The sequence below is a fragment of the Chelonia mydas genome, chromosome 19 (assembly GCF_015237465.2).
Source record: "Chelonia mydas isolate rCheMyd1 chromosome 19, rCheMyd1.pri.v2, whole genome shotgun sequence".
Classification (NCBI taxonomy): domain Eukaryota; kingdom Metazoa; phylum Chordata; order Testudines; family Cheloniidae; genus Chelonia; species Chelonia mydas.
The window spans coordinates 9,983,475-9,996,227 of NC_051259.2; the positions used below are offsets into that span (position 1 = coordinate 9,983,475).

The following is a 12,753-nucleotide window of genomic DNA, read 5'->3' on the forward strand; positions in this document are numbered from 1 at the left end:
TGGACTATCCTCTTACACTCACCAATTTCCTTCACACCCCACTTGCCCCAAGAAAATATGATGATGGGAAACTCCACACACCTTTTATATGTTCATTAGGGAGTCCTAATATTTTGTTTTCTATGAGACAGTTTGGAAAACTTTACACTAGAACAAGATTTTTCTTCCAGCACTTCTATATAGAAGTGTGGGATTCTTTATGTGACATTGCATGTGCACAGATTTGACTAGAGCAAGGATCACTGTTTAGTTCTCCAAGTACAGTCTGACACAGAGAATTTGCTGAGCTTGCATTCCGGGCCAGGTCAACCTACATACTACTCACCCTGTGTATTTCATGCTTCTTTACACTCTTGTGACCTGGATGAATTTTGCAGGGAATGGAGTAGTGCACTGTTTTCTTGTATGGGATTCTTTGAGTTTTGGTCATGCAATCTTAATTCAGCCCCTTGTGATACATTACATTGTCACATATTATTTTTTCCATAGGACCTTGCCTTGTTCATTGCACCAAATCAGTCGTTATTAAATATTTTATTTTATCTTCTTGATTTAATGTGGGGCCCCATACTTTATTTGTTGCACACAATTCAAACCCTGCAGTGAATCTAGAATTACGAATTTCCTCAAGGACTTTTTGTGGTTCTCATCACTATAGCATCTGACTCCCTTACAAATGTTAATTAAATTTATCTTCACAATAGGCCTGTGAGGTATTATCCTCATTTTACAGAGGAGGAATTCAGAAAGAGATTAAGGACAAAAGTGTCCACTAATTTTTGGCTGCCAAATTTGAAAAACGTAGGGACCGATTTTTCATAATAGCATTTTTACACCACTTTATATGTTCAAAGCACAGTTCTTTTTTACTTCAGTTGCAGTTGGCAGTGCTCAGCACTTCTGCAAATCAGGCTCCTGATGTCCGAGATGTGCGTGTCCAACATCCCAGAGTAATTCTGTGGCAGAGGCATGGATAGGATCCACTTGCCCAGTGGGATATTCAGTTGCCTTAACCACAAGACTATCCCTTCCTTCTCTTCATTCAGTCCCCTGCTTTCTTCACTACACATCTGACTTCTGGGCAAATGAAGCAGAGTTCCTACAGACAACAGCCTCATTCTCTGTGCACCATCCATCTTGTGCTTGATTTTACAACCTTAATGTCTTATCACAGAGTTTTATTCTATATAATTTATATGTTTTAATAAAGAAAACTGAAAAAACATAAACTTAATCATGTGGAACAGTATTGTCCCCCACAAGTATGGAGGTGGGCCATGCTCAGGGTATATGAAACATTCAGATAATTTTGCAGCCAGTCTCTAACAAGCCTTTGCTAAGCATGTGCAAATGGCAATTTTCAGAAGCTTTTAATTCAGCCAAATGTAGGTGGATTTTCACAAGAATAGCAAAAAGTACATCTCTGCCCCAAGGCAACCCTTCTGCTCAAAATGTGGAGGTGCTAGAACTTTTCAGGAAACATCTGTAAGAATTTAACATGGGCAAAACAGTGTATTTTACCTGATCCTCGATCTTGCAAATGGCTGAATCATTTTTACTGAAACTTAGTAATAATAATAATCAGCCTGAGGCAACCACTTTGCATGGAAAATTTCAGCCTCAGCAGTTGAAGTTTGGCAAAATTATAAGCAACTGAAAACAGGGTCTTATAATGGAAATGTTAGGTAACCTTAATTATAGGTGAAGCTGGCAGCTTCACCTATAATTACAGAATCACCTAGCCCTAGAGGGTCTCACCTGAAATTTGGGGCCCCATTGTGGTAGGCACTAGAACGCTACAAACGCATTGTAAAAGATGGAGAGTTTACAATCTTCTAAATAGACAAGACAAGATAAAGATGGGAGAGCAAAAAAAGCATAGTCTGAGCCAGGAGTAGAGCCCTGTAATGCTAATTGCCAATCCAGTACCCTGTCACTAGACCATGCTGCTTCTCAAGGAAATTATCACAGCAGAGGTTCCGTATCTAAAACAATGTGAAAGACAAAGAGGAAGGTTCTACAGTTGTTGTTGGCTTTATTGACTATATTTTTTAATAGAGAGGGTAGCTCCAGGTTTTATGGTGGAAGGAAATGGCCATGTTATCAGAAATTAGAGATGGAAAAGACTGATTTAATGTATCCAGACTGTCTCCCTGACAATGCAGGAATCTGTTGTCTTCAACAGAATCCATTATCAAACATTCCAGTGACAGTGATAACAAACTAGTAGCTAAAAGCCTGTGCTATTGCACGGGTATAATTTGTAAAGTAATGTGTGACCAAAACAAACAAACAAAATAATCTAAAAATGACTGAGGCCTTAAAAATATTGGATGGTATAAGACTGGGAACCCCAGTTATGATTGAACCTGGTGATATTCTAAACAAAAACCTCTTGTAGTTGTTCCCATTGCTTCACGCTAACTCACACATTCTAGGATTCAGAGTGATGCTTGGGATTATCGTGTATGCTGGTGGCAAACGAGGGGGTCTGTTCAGGGGTGAAAGTAATTTAAAGGATTTACCAGTACGCAGTGCGGCTGGACTCCTGGGCAAGGTGGGGGGGGGTGGCTCTGGGCCCCTGGAAGGGCGGGGCCTTGGGAAGAAGGGGCGGGGCTGGGGCCAGATTCTCCCAGGCAGCCCTTTAGCGCTGCCCAGCTCACACCACCCCGGGCTCCAGCTGCGATTTAAAGGGCACGGGGCTCCGGCAACTGCCAGGAGCCCCAGGCCCTTTTAAATTGCAGGGGCAGCTGCCCCTTTTGCCCCCACCCTGCCCCGCATCAGCGGCCCTGCTGGTATGGAGCTTAAAGCGCTTTTAATGTCGGCTGTGTACCGACCTGTACTGGTGACCACTTTCTTACCGGTATGCTATACTGCCGTACTTTCACTTCTGGGTCTGTTGTGTTATTTGTGTAACAATCCACAGAACTAGAACCCAGGTTTGCAGAGCCTGAGACAGCTGCTGTTCCAACATTGCCACTGGGAAGTTATGCAGAGCTACCTCCAAGGAGCACTGTGAAGATTAGGAGTTGCAGGATGTAGATCCAAAAGGACTATGGCAACAGCTCCTGTGGCTTTCTGATTGGCCCATGCTCTCTATTTAACCCTGGAGGGTGGCCCAGGAAGTTGTCTGGGTAACCAGGCAGACTTCTGGCTTGCTGTGACTCTACCCCTCACCTCGCTTTCTGATCTCTGGTGTGACCCCAGCGTGACTCTGACCCTGACTTGTGCCTGTTGATCCTGGCTCTAGCAATTACTCTGATCCCTGCTTGCTGACTACCGCCTTGTGGCTGCCAGACCAGCTGTGACTGCTAAGTTAGATTTCTTACACCCTGGTCCTGTTGTAATTTCCCCAGACCACTTTCGACCCCTTCTGCAGAAGCCCCTTAGTAGGGATATGGAAGGTGCATGTCTATCATGACTCTCTGGGGTACCAGATCTGTAGGAGCTGCTTGTTCAACTCCAAACCAAGAACTATGTGCTGTGGTCCCAAGTGGCACAGCTTCTAGCAGAAAATCAGACACTTTGCATGCAGCTAGCATGATCCCAGGAAGAGAAGGCCATGCTGCAGGTTCATGTTGGGCCACTGCCCTCCAAACAGGGTCCGACAGTACTGCTACATGAATGTTTTGATGAGAACCACCAGAAGTTCAGGGGGTTCTTGAACCAATGCAGTCTCATTTTCAAGGGCAGAGCAGGAATGTATCCCACTGACCAGGTGAGGGTGGGAATAGTGATCAATTTGCTAGCTGGAAAAGTGCTAAATTGGGCCTTCCCCCTGCTGAAGCAGGACATCCTGATGTTAACAAACTAAAATGTCTTTCTGTGATTTTTTTTTTCTTTTCCCCACAAGATGACCCTTATTCCGCCCACTCAGTGGAAGTTCCACTACAAAGGCTCCAGCAAGAGAGAGAACCAGCTGCCTCATACCCTGCCCAGTTCCAGTGACTTGCAACTGACAAGTGGAACGAGGCAGCCTAAACTGCACCGATTTTAGTATGGACTTAGTGAGGAGGTAAGGGATAAGCTAACCCATGTTGAGATCCTAACCAGGATGGATGTTTTTCTTGAACTCTCTCTCCGTATTGACAACTGCTGCGTGAGCAAAAGGAGAAGGGGAACCATGCCATCGCCACCTTGCCTGTATGCCATGCTGAAAATCTCAGGGTCCAACCATGTATTGATGCCAGTTTACTTGGCACACTGACACTTGATCCTGTAAGAGAAGGAATGGTGATGGGGCAATAATTTATGCTTTTATTATGGAGTGCCAGGACATGCCCGCACCTCCTGCCTATCATGGACCTCGACCAACAAGGAGTTGGAAACAAGTGAACCCATATAGAGTGGGCCAGTCTGAACACCACCAGGTCGCTCTGCTCCAGAATTACCCCTCAGCCCTTGACAGAAACCTTATCCGGGACATGTAAGTCCTCCCCTTCCAAGTACAGATACAGTTGCGTATTGTGAATGGGGCCAAGCCAATTCCCCCTCAGTGGGCCCTGATTGATCCCGGGGCCACCAATAATTTCAGAGGTGCTAAAGCTGCTCAAGCCCTACAAATCCCCCTATTGTTAAAGTCTGCATCAGTTTTCATGGAAATGATAGATGGGTCACTCCTGTCCTCAGAACCGTAATACAGGAAACATTAACTGTAGAGCCCATACTCCAGGGGCATCACAAGGTGCTACAATTCTGTGAAATTCATTCTCCATGCTTCCCCGATTCTAGGTGTCACCTGGCTGGTGCAGCACAATCCTTGCATCTCCTGGTGAGAGGAGAGGATCAGCTTCCCCTCTGAACATTGATGAAGGGTCTGCATACTGGTGGCCCCCACCCTCTGTCCCTGGCTCCTGTAGCAGTGGCTAACCAAAAGGAACCACTCCCAAACTTGAGTCCCCATCTACCTGATAAGTAGATTTTGAGGATTTTGAAAAGAAAAAAGCAGACATGCTACCTCTGCACTGAGACTACAGCTGCTCTATAGACCTACAACTCGAGGCAAAAGCCCTATATGGATGGATCTGTGTAATGTCCAAGCCAGAATCAGCAGCCCTTTGTGTGTACATCCAAGAAAACCTGGCCAAGATCTTCATCCGGTGCTCCACCTCCCCAGCAGAAGCTCTGGTCCTTATTGTTAAGAAAAAGGATGGAATGCTACTCTCTGGATAGCCTATTGTGCCCTAAACCAAGTGAGAGTCCAAAACCGGTGTCTCCTACCCCTAATCTTGGAGTTGCTAGCTCAAGTGTGGTCTGCCAGAATTTTCACCAAAACAGACTGCTGGCAGGGGCTTACAACCTAGTGCACATTAGGGTAGGAGATAAATGGAAGACTGTCTGTCTTTCAAACCCCTCTATGTGCACTTAGAATTTTTAGTAATGCCATTTGGTTTGACCAGTGCTTCCGCAACCCTTGAACACTTCAAGAATGATGTATTTAGAGGCATCCTGGACCAACATAGTCATCTATCTTGGCAACGCACCGTGTTTTCAGAGAACCCCAAGCAGCATTGTTATGGGGTTTGTTCCATCCTGGAAAGACTATGGAAGCACAGCCTGTATGTGAAACTGAATATGAAAAATGTACCTTTGACCAATCCTCTACAGAATTATTGGGTTATAGCCTTTCCCAAGAGGACATTAAGATGGACCCTCCAGAAGGTGGATGCCATCTCCAGCTGCACAGTGCCCAGGTCCCCCCAGGACTTGCAGCTCTTCCTGGGCTTTACAGATTTTTACCAATGGTTCATTTCAGGCTTCTCAGTGCAAATAGTCCCCATGACAAACTTCCTCAGTAAGGGTGTTGAATTTGTTTGGGTGCCTGAAGCTTTCACCTTGCCTTCAAACAGCTCAAGGCCACTTTCACCACTGCTCCTGATTTAGCACATCCTGACTCGGTCCAGGCATTTATAGTGGAAATGCCTGCATTGGATTCAGACTCTCTGAGTCATGGGCCACAGGAAGTGCTGCACCCCTCCGCTTACTACTCCCCAGTACTCACCCCTGCTGAATGGAATTGTGAAATATTAGATAGAGAACTGCTTACAATTAAATCAGCCTTTGAAAAGTGGTGCCTTCACCTCAAGGGAGCCTGAAATCAGATGCAAGTATTCTCTGACCGTAAGAACCTCTAATATCTGCGTAAGGCTTGCGCCTTGAACCAAAGGCAGCTCAGGTAGGCAATATTCTTCTCTTAGTTCTATTTCATAATCATGTATTGCTTGGTAATGAGGAAGCCAATGCCTTATGCTGGAAGGGAGAATACTACCAAGAGGGTGAGGAACCTCACCAAGAATCATCCTGTCTCCTAAAATCTCGCAACTTCCTTAGTGCCACAATACACCAAGATCAGATTGAGCTAATCCGATCTACTTCATGGGTAATCTGTTAGCCTAGGAGGTGACAGAACAGACCAAGAAATTAAGAGCCAGAACCAAAATGCAAAGCTCCACACAAGACAACGTCATATAACTTGATGGGCACATATATGTTCCACCGGGGTACCCCTGTTTAGAAGTGCTTCACCTCTGCCATGACACCCCATTGGCGGACCATTATGGCCACCTTCAGACATTCTGCACGGTTTCCTGTTTCTTCTGGTGACCCCATATATGAACCAAAGTCCAGCACTACGTTGACACTTCTGACCTGTGTTCATGCACCAGGATTTCCTGTGCTAAGTCCCTCAGAACTCTAGTACCCCACCCTAGACCCTGGGCCTCAATCACCCTTGATTTCATAGTGAAGTTCTCAAATCTGACAGCCACACAGTGGTCTAGACAGTTGTAGACCAAATGACCAAAATATCACACTTCATCCCTGTGATTGCCTGCCCTCTGCTGAAACAACAGCTCATCTCCTGCTGGTGCATATTATCAGTCTTCATGGACTTCCGACCATATCACCTTGGACCAAGGCCCACAGTTTGTCTCACGCTTTGGGCATGAAACTCTCTGGTTACTGGATGTTTGTGCTTTTACCTCCTCCACATACCACCCCCAGACAGATGGGCAGACAGAGAAGGTGAACCAAGTACTAGAGCAAAACTGAAGATGTTTTGTCAGCTATCATCAAGATAACTCGTTGTCCCTCCTGCCTTATGCCGAGCTCTCATACAACAACACCAGCCATGCCTCCATGGGGCAGAGTCCCTTTTTTTTGCAAATTATTATGGGTACCACCCTCACTTTAGACCTGGCCTTGCTGGCAGTCTCCCTAAACCCAGTAGCCACTGACTGGATCCAGTGAATTCATCATATCCATAAGGAGCTTAAGGACCTCCTTGAAGATATGAAAAAGGACTACAAGCACTACACAGATTGTCAACGTGAGGAAGACCCAGCTCTAACAGTAGGCAAAAAAGTCTGGCTTGCCGCAGAACACCTCTGTATGAACAGACCATCCTAAAAGCTAGACCACCAGTTCCTCAGACCATTCCAGATTTGTCAGGAAATCAACCATCACCTTCAAATTGTAGCTCCCTCAGATCCCTTAAGATACATCCTGTCTTTCATTCATTTCATTCTATCCCTTCTGAAGCCTTATAAGGAAGACCCCTTTCCTGAGTGGTCCCCACAGCTGCCCCTGCTGGTCCAGGTCCAATGGCATGAGGAATACATAGTCGATGCTATCCTTGACTCTAAACTGCAGAGAGGGAGACTGAACTACCTCAAAGATTGTGAGGGCTATGGTCTGGAAGAGCACTCCTGGGAACCTGCTATGCCTCTGACCTGGTAAAAAGCTTTCATCAAGACCATCCAGACAAACCAGGCCCAGTGCCAACCCAGAGGAAGGATGCCACCTGAAGGGAGTGAGTAATGTAAGAATCCATAGGACTAGAACTCCGGTTTGTGGAGAATGGGATAGCAGCTGTTCCCACATCACCACCAGGAGGCCATGCAGCGCCATATCGAAGGAGCACTGTGGAGACTAGGTGCCCCAAGAGGTACTGCTCAAAGGGACCATAGCGACACGACCCTGTGGCCTTCTGATTGGCACATGCTCACTGTTTAACTCCAGAGAGTGCCCCATGAAGTTTTCTGAGCAACATGCAGACTTCTGTCTTGTTGCAACTCCAGACTTCACCTTGCTCTCTGCACCTCCAGTCTCTGTCCTGAGCCTGATTCTGACCCTGATTCTTGCCTCCTGATTCCAGCCTGGTAACTAACTCTGATCTCCAGCTCTGACACCAGCCTTTCTCTGGCCCTGATACTTGCCTATCGAGCCTGGCTCCAGTGACTTACACTGATTCCTGGTCACTGACTACTGCCTTGTGGCTGTCCTTGACTAGTGAACACCAGCCTAGCAGTGACTGCTAGGCCAGGCTGCCTATGCCCCAGTCCCTTACAAATTGTGTGGGTGACAGTTGGGCTGCATAATCCACCGTTTGTGCACTTTCTCATACAACCAATGAAATTGGTGCATACAAGTTAACTGTAGAGTTAGAGTGGTGTTTGAGTTATCTCTGATATCACAATGGTCTAGGACTCTTGGCATGGCATCAGTACATGCCTTGCTATTGCTATATACTGCATGGGTGTAAATTCAAAATGGTTGAGAACTTAAAAATTGGATGGTAACAAACCATGAAACCGAGTGATGATTCATCCTTGTGATATTCTGAACAAAAAGAGCTCTCAGTCATGCTTGTAGTTGCTTTCATTGCTACACACTGATTCAACAGACATTTTAGGCTTCAGAGTGATACAAAGAGGAATCTTATTATATATATGACTTGTCCCAGAAAACTAATCTTGAAATATCACTGTGATGAATTGTCCATCATGATTGTGGATGCATACTGAAGGAGAGCTGATGTTAGGTGACTCTGTTCCTTATGATTGGACTTTTATAGTAAGTATTGGGTGGGGTGGACTTTCATTTGTCTCAACACAATTCTGTCTCTTCACTTTGCATGTTTTACAAACATGTTCTGCCCCTATTTGTTAATGATCAAAGCTGTTTGTGAAAAAAGCATACTGTATCATTCAATTTTGATCCAGCATGAAATCCTCTTTTTAAAGGTTTTATTGAGAAGCCTTTTACCTGCCAATAGCTGAGATTGGGTTTTGTTTTTCTTCTGTAATTGCTGATAGCTGGCAGTGAATCATTACAACACACTGCAACAGTTGATCACTGACCTCTAAGGAGCTCTTATTCCTCATGCTGATTCAGGCATTATTTACTATTATTTGTTATACATTGTAAAAGTATCCTAGATTCTTTACAGAATATATAAAAAATATAGTATATTTCCTGAAGAATTTACAGTCTAAGAACAGACAAAAACATAATAAGCAAATAGACAATAGGAGGGTAGGGGAATGGGAGGATGAGATTTACATCAATAAGATTAAGTGGTTATGTCAGTGATGTCATTAACTGTATCAGTGGAAATCCAGAATCTTGAACTCTGGTCTCTGTAGGAAAGAAAAAAGTGGAAATGATTTTAAAATATCTTAGCTTTTTTTAACTGTATGTACTTGTAAACTTTGTCTAAATACACCATGAATCTTAAAACTGTGTATATATAGATATGTATAATATAGCACTGAAGTTTACTTCTAAGTAAATCTACTGACTTATGCTTTCTGAGTTGCAGAGAGAGAGAGAGATTTTGTGTATGAGAGAACAAGGTGGCTGCACACCTGGGAAAGGAAGCGCAAAATAAAGAAAGTATGACTCTGTACCAAGGAAGAACAATATGATGGCATGCTTAGTGAAGAGAAAGCAGGACGAGGGTGAAATACTGTTGGTCATTCTGGATCTTCTTAGGCCTTTAATTCTGAAACCCCCAAAACACTGTTTAAAAAGGTCATACCCTTGTTCTTCAACAAAGAAGATAGCCAGAAGAATATACTGTATTTTGATCTAGCATAATCATTCCATTTGGAGGAGTTCAGTGAAATTAATTTAAATGTGACTTTTTTTTCTAGTCAGTGGCTGTATTTTCTTTATCATTTGTCCAGTTCTGGATATTACTGGGTTAGGGAACATTTTTACTGACTATAATATAGGTAATTCTGACAGCCCTGAATTTGAAGAAGACCATGTTGAAGCATTTCAAGAGCAAAATCATCAATGGTAAATAAACTAATCTAGCATTGCCCTGCCAGACACTTGCAGCAATGAGAGGCTATGAATGGTAGAACCAAATGTTACTGTGGCAGTGACCCACAGTGTGTGTAACTGAGAGGAACTATATTACTGTCAGTTGCTTTTTCAAAGGACTTCCTGGCATTGAGAGACAATGGTTAGGAGGGTTAGTGTTATCTTTTAAAAGCAGTGCTTAAAGTGAGGGGTGGAGTATAGGTGGTTATGCCTTCCTCCCACTTTTCACTGTTGCCAGTTGAAAGAATATATAGATATAGATATTTAGTGAAAGTTGGAATGTAGCAACTTCACTTCTCCCCCATATTCAATCATTGTTTAGAAGTAAATTGGTTGAAAAGGGATTCAAGTTGCAAACCAGCAAGGGTATCTATATAGACTGCAAATATAATAAATACATTTGCTTCAAGGGGTTTTTTAAGCAAAAGGTTTGATAATTTTTTACTGGATACAGTATATAAAATATTTTCTCTCTTAAAAAAACAAAATATTTGAAAATCAATTCTTCCTATTTATTCAGCAAATCTTGAGTTCAGGGTTCTACTTTTCCTGAAAAGCTGATATCTCTAACCAGTAGCTTTGCTTTGCTGCAGGTGCTTGCAATGTTATCAGTTCCCGCAGAGAAACACTTCTGTCAAAATTGTACAGTGAGACTCCTAACATTCATATTTAGGCAGCTGCATACAAATAGCTTGGTTTTCAAAAGTGCTGAGTTTGAACAGTCCCAATAAAGTCAATGGGAGCTGTGGGTTTTTAGAACGTTAGAGAATCAAGCAATTTTTATGTAGGTTAGGATAAAGTCAGGATCTAACTTTAGGCACCAAAGTTTAAAAATGTCCTTATGCTTTTAGGGTTCCCATCGTGCAATCAAATCTCTGCAAGTTGACCCCTATGCAGAGTCCCAAAAACTTCATTGGGACTCCACACAGGTGTAAAGGTCCTGTAAGGGACCAGGGCATAGGCAGTCTGTCCTAGCAGTCACAGGTGGATTGGTGTCCACAACAGTCATCAAGCTGGGATCAGAGTAATCACTAGAGCCGGGATCAATAGGCAAGAGTCCAGGTTAGGCCAGAGTCAGAGATCAGAGGTAGTTACCTGGCAGGAACCCAGAGGCACGATTAAGGGTTAAAGTCAGGCTTGGGTCAGAGGCTGGAGAGCAGGAGGCAAGGCGAGGCATTGTAGTAGGCCAGAAGTCTGTGTGGTTGCCCAGACAACACCCTGGGGCACCCTCCAGGGTTAAATAGTGAGCATGGGGCAATCAGAAGACCACAGAGTGCTGTCACTTCCCACCATTTGGGCAGTACTTCCTGTGGTACTTAAGCTCCACAGTGCTCCTTCAAGGTGGTTTTGGATGACCTCCTGGTGGCAATGTGGGAACATCAGCTGTCCCAAGCTCTGCATAGCTGGGTTTTATTCCCATGGTTCCTTATGGGGCTACCCACATGCGTTAGATTATAGGATCAAGGCTTTAAAATGCTTCTTTAAAAAAAATATTTTGTGTAGATGAGTTAAGGATCATATATATATATTTCATTGCAATCATCATTATATTAAAAGGTGAGAAAGTAAATTTTTGTACCTGAACGGATTCCTTTTTACTGAGGGTTTTGCAAGGCTGATCTACACACCTGTTCTTTTACTGATCTGAAATATTTCATATCTCAATTTTGTATTAATAAACCACGCAATAATCACTTTTACCTTCCTTTTACTCTTTGAAACTCAGAAACATTATTTACAATAGCACAGCTCTTGAGTTTTCTGGAAGTAGAATAGATATTCAACAATTTATTTGTGTTCTTCCTATGTTTTAGGAAGTACCTCTGGATTATTATCTTAACAATTCTTTTTAATCAACCTTTTAATAAAAGTCTTTCATAGTACAAAGACCATGATACAGGTAGTGTAACAGTATATTCTACTCTCAGTGACCATGGGTATAGTAGAATCCTATATAGAATACGAGCATAAAAGTTCCTAATTATTTGTTGCAATATACAGATTGTACCTGAGGATAGTTATGCACCATATAGAGTGACTTTACTTTAAAATGGTTCCAATTTACCCATATATGTGAACTGGATGTCTGTTAAAGATAAGACTTTTCAAAAATCTTCTGTCCCCTTCCCCACAGAAGGTATTTGATTTTAATTTCTCTCTGTGTATGTTTGTGGATGCACAGATTTTTATTCTCTTCCCAGCTGGGAACTTGTATACTTTTGCTATGGATTCAATCTTGGAAAGTGCTGAGCAAGCTGGCCTCAGTCCAACAAAGTGCGTGCTTAATATTAAGTATGAGTCTTTAACAGCAGTGGGACTTTCTTGCATAAAATTAAATATGTACGTATGTGCGATACTGAATTGGGCCAGTGTGTTCTGTGCCTTGCAGAATTGAGACCTGTGAATCCACAGCGAATTTTTACAGCTGAATTTTATCACTTTTGAAAAACAGGGTTTAAAACAGAAACTCTGACAGATGTTTAATTAAAATAATTATAATTAAAATTTAGAGAATTTTATATGTAAAGTTGATGTGACTGCTTTCTTTCTTTCTTTCTCCTAATCCAAGCACTCTCCCCTAGAGGGTTAATGCAGGGTGTGCAGTTCACAATCAGTCATACTCCATTCCTCTGACTTCCTTGT

General features: G+C 43.1%; 1 long non-coding RNA gene across 1 annotated transcript in view; it reads left to right on the top strand.

Annotated features, from left to right (window-relative positions):
* LOC122463346 overlaps positions 1-12,532 on the top strand; it is a 33,786-nt gene extending 21,254 nt beyond the window's left edge. Inside the window, exon 3 of the long non-coding RNA XR_006286612.1 lies at positions 9,606-12,532. This is a non-coding gene — a long non-coding RNA (uncharacterized LOC122463346). The remainder of the gene's footprint in view (positions 1-9,605) is intronic.
* The last annotated feature ends 221 nt before the right edge of the window (positions 12,533-12,753 follow it).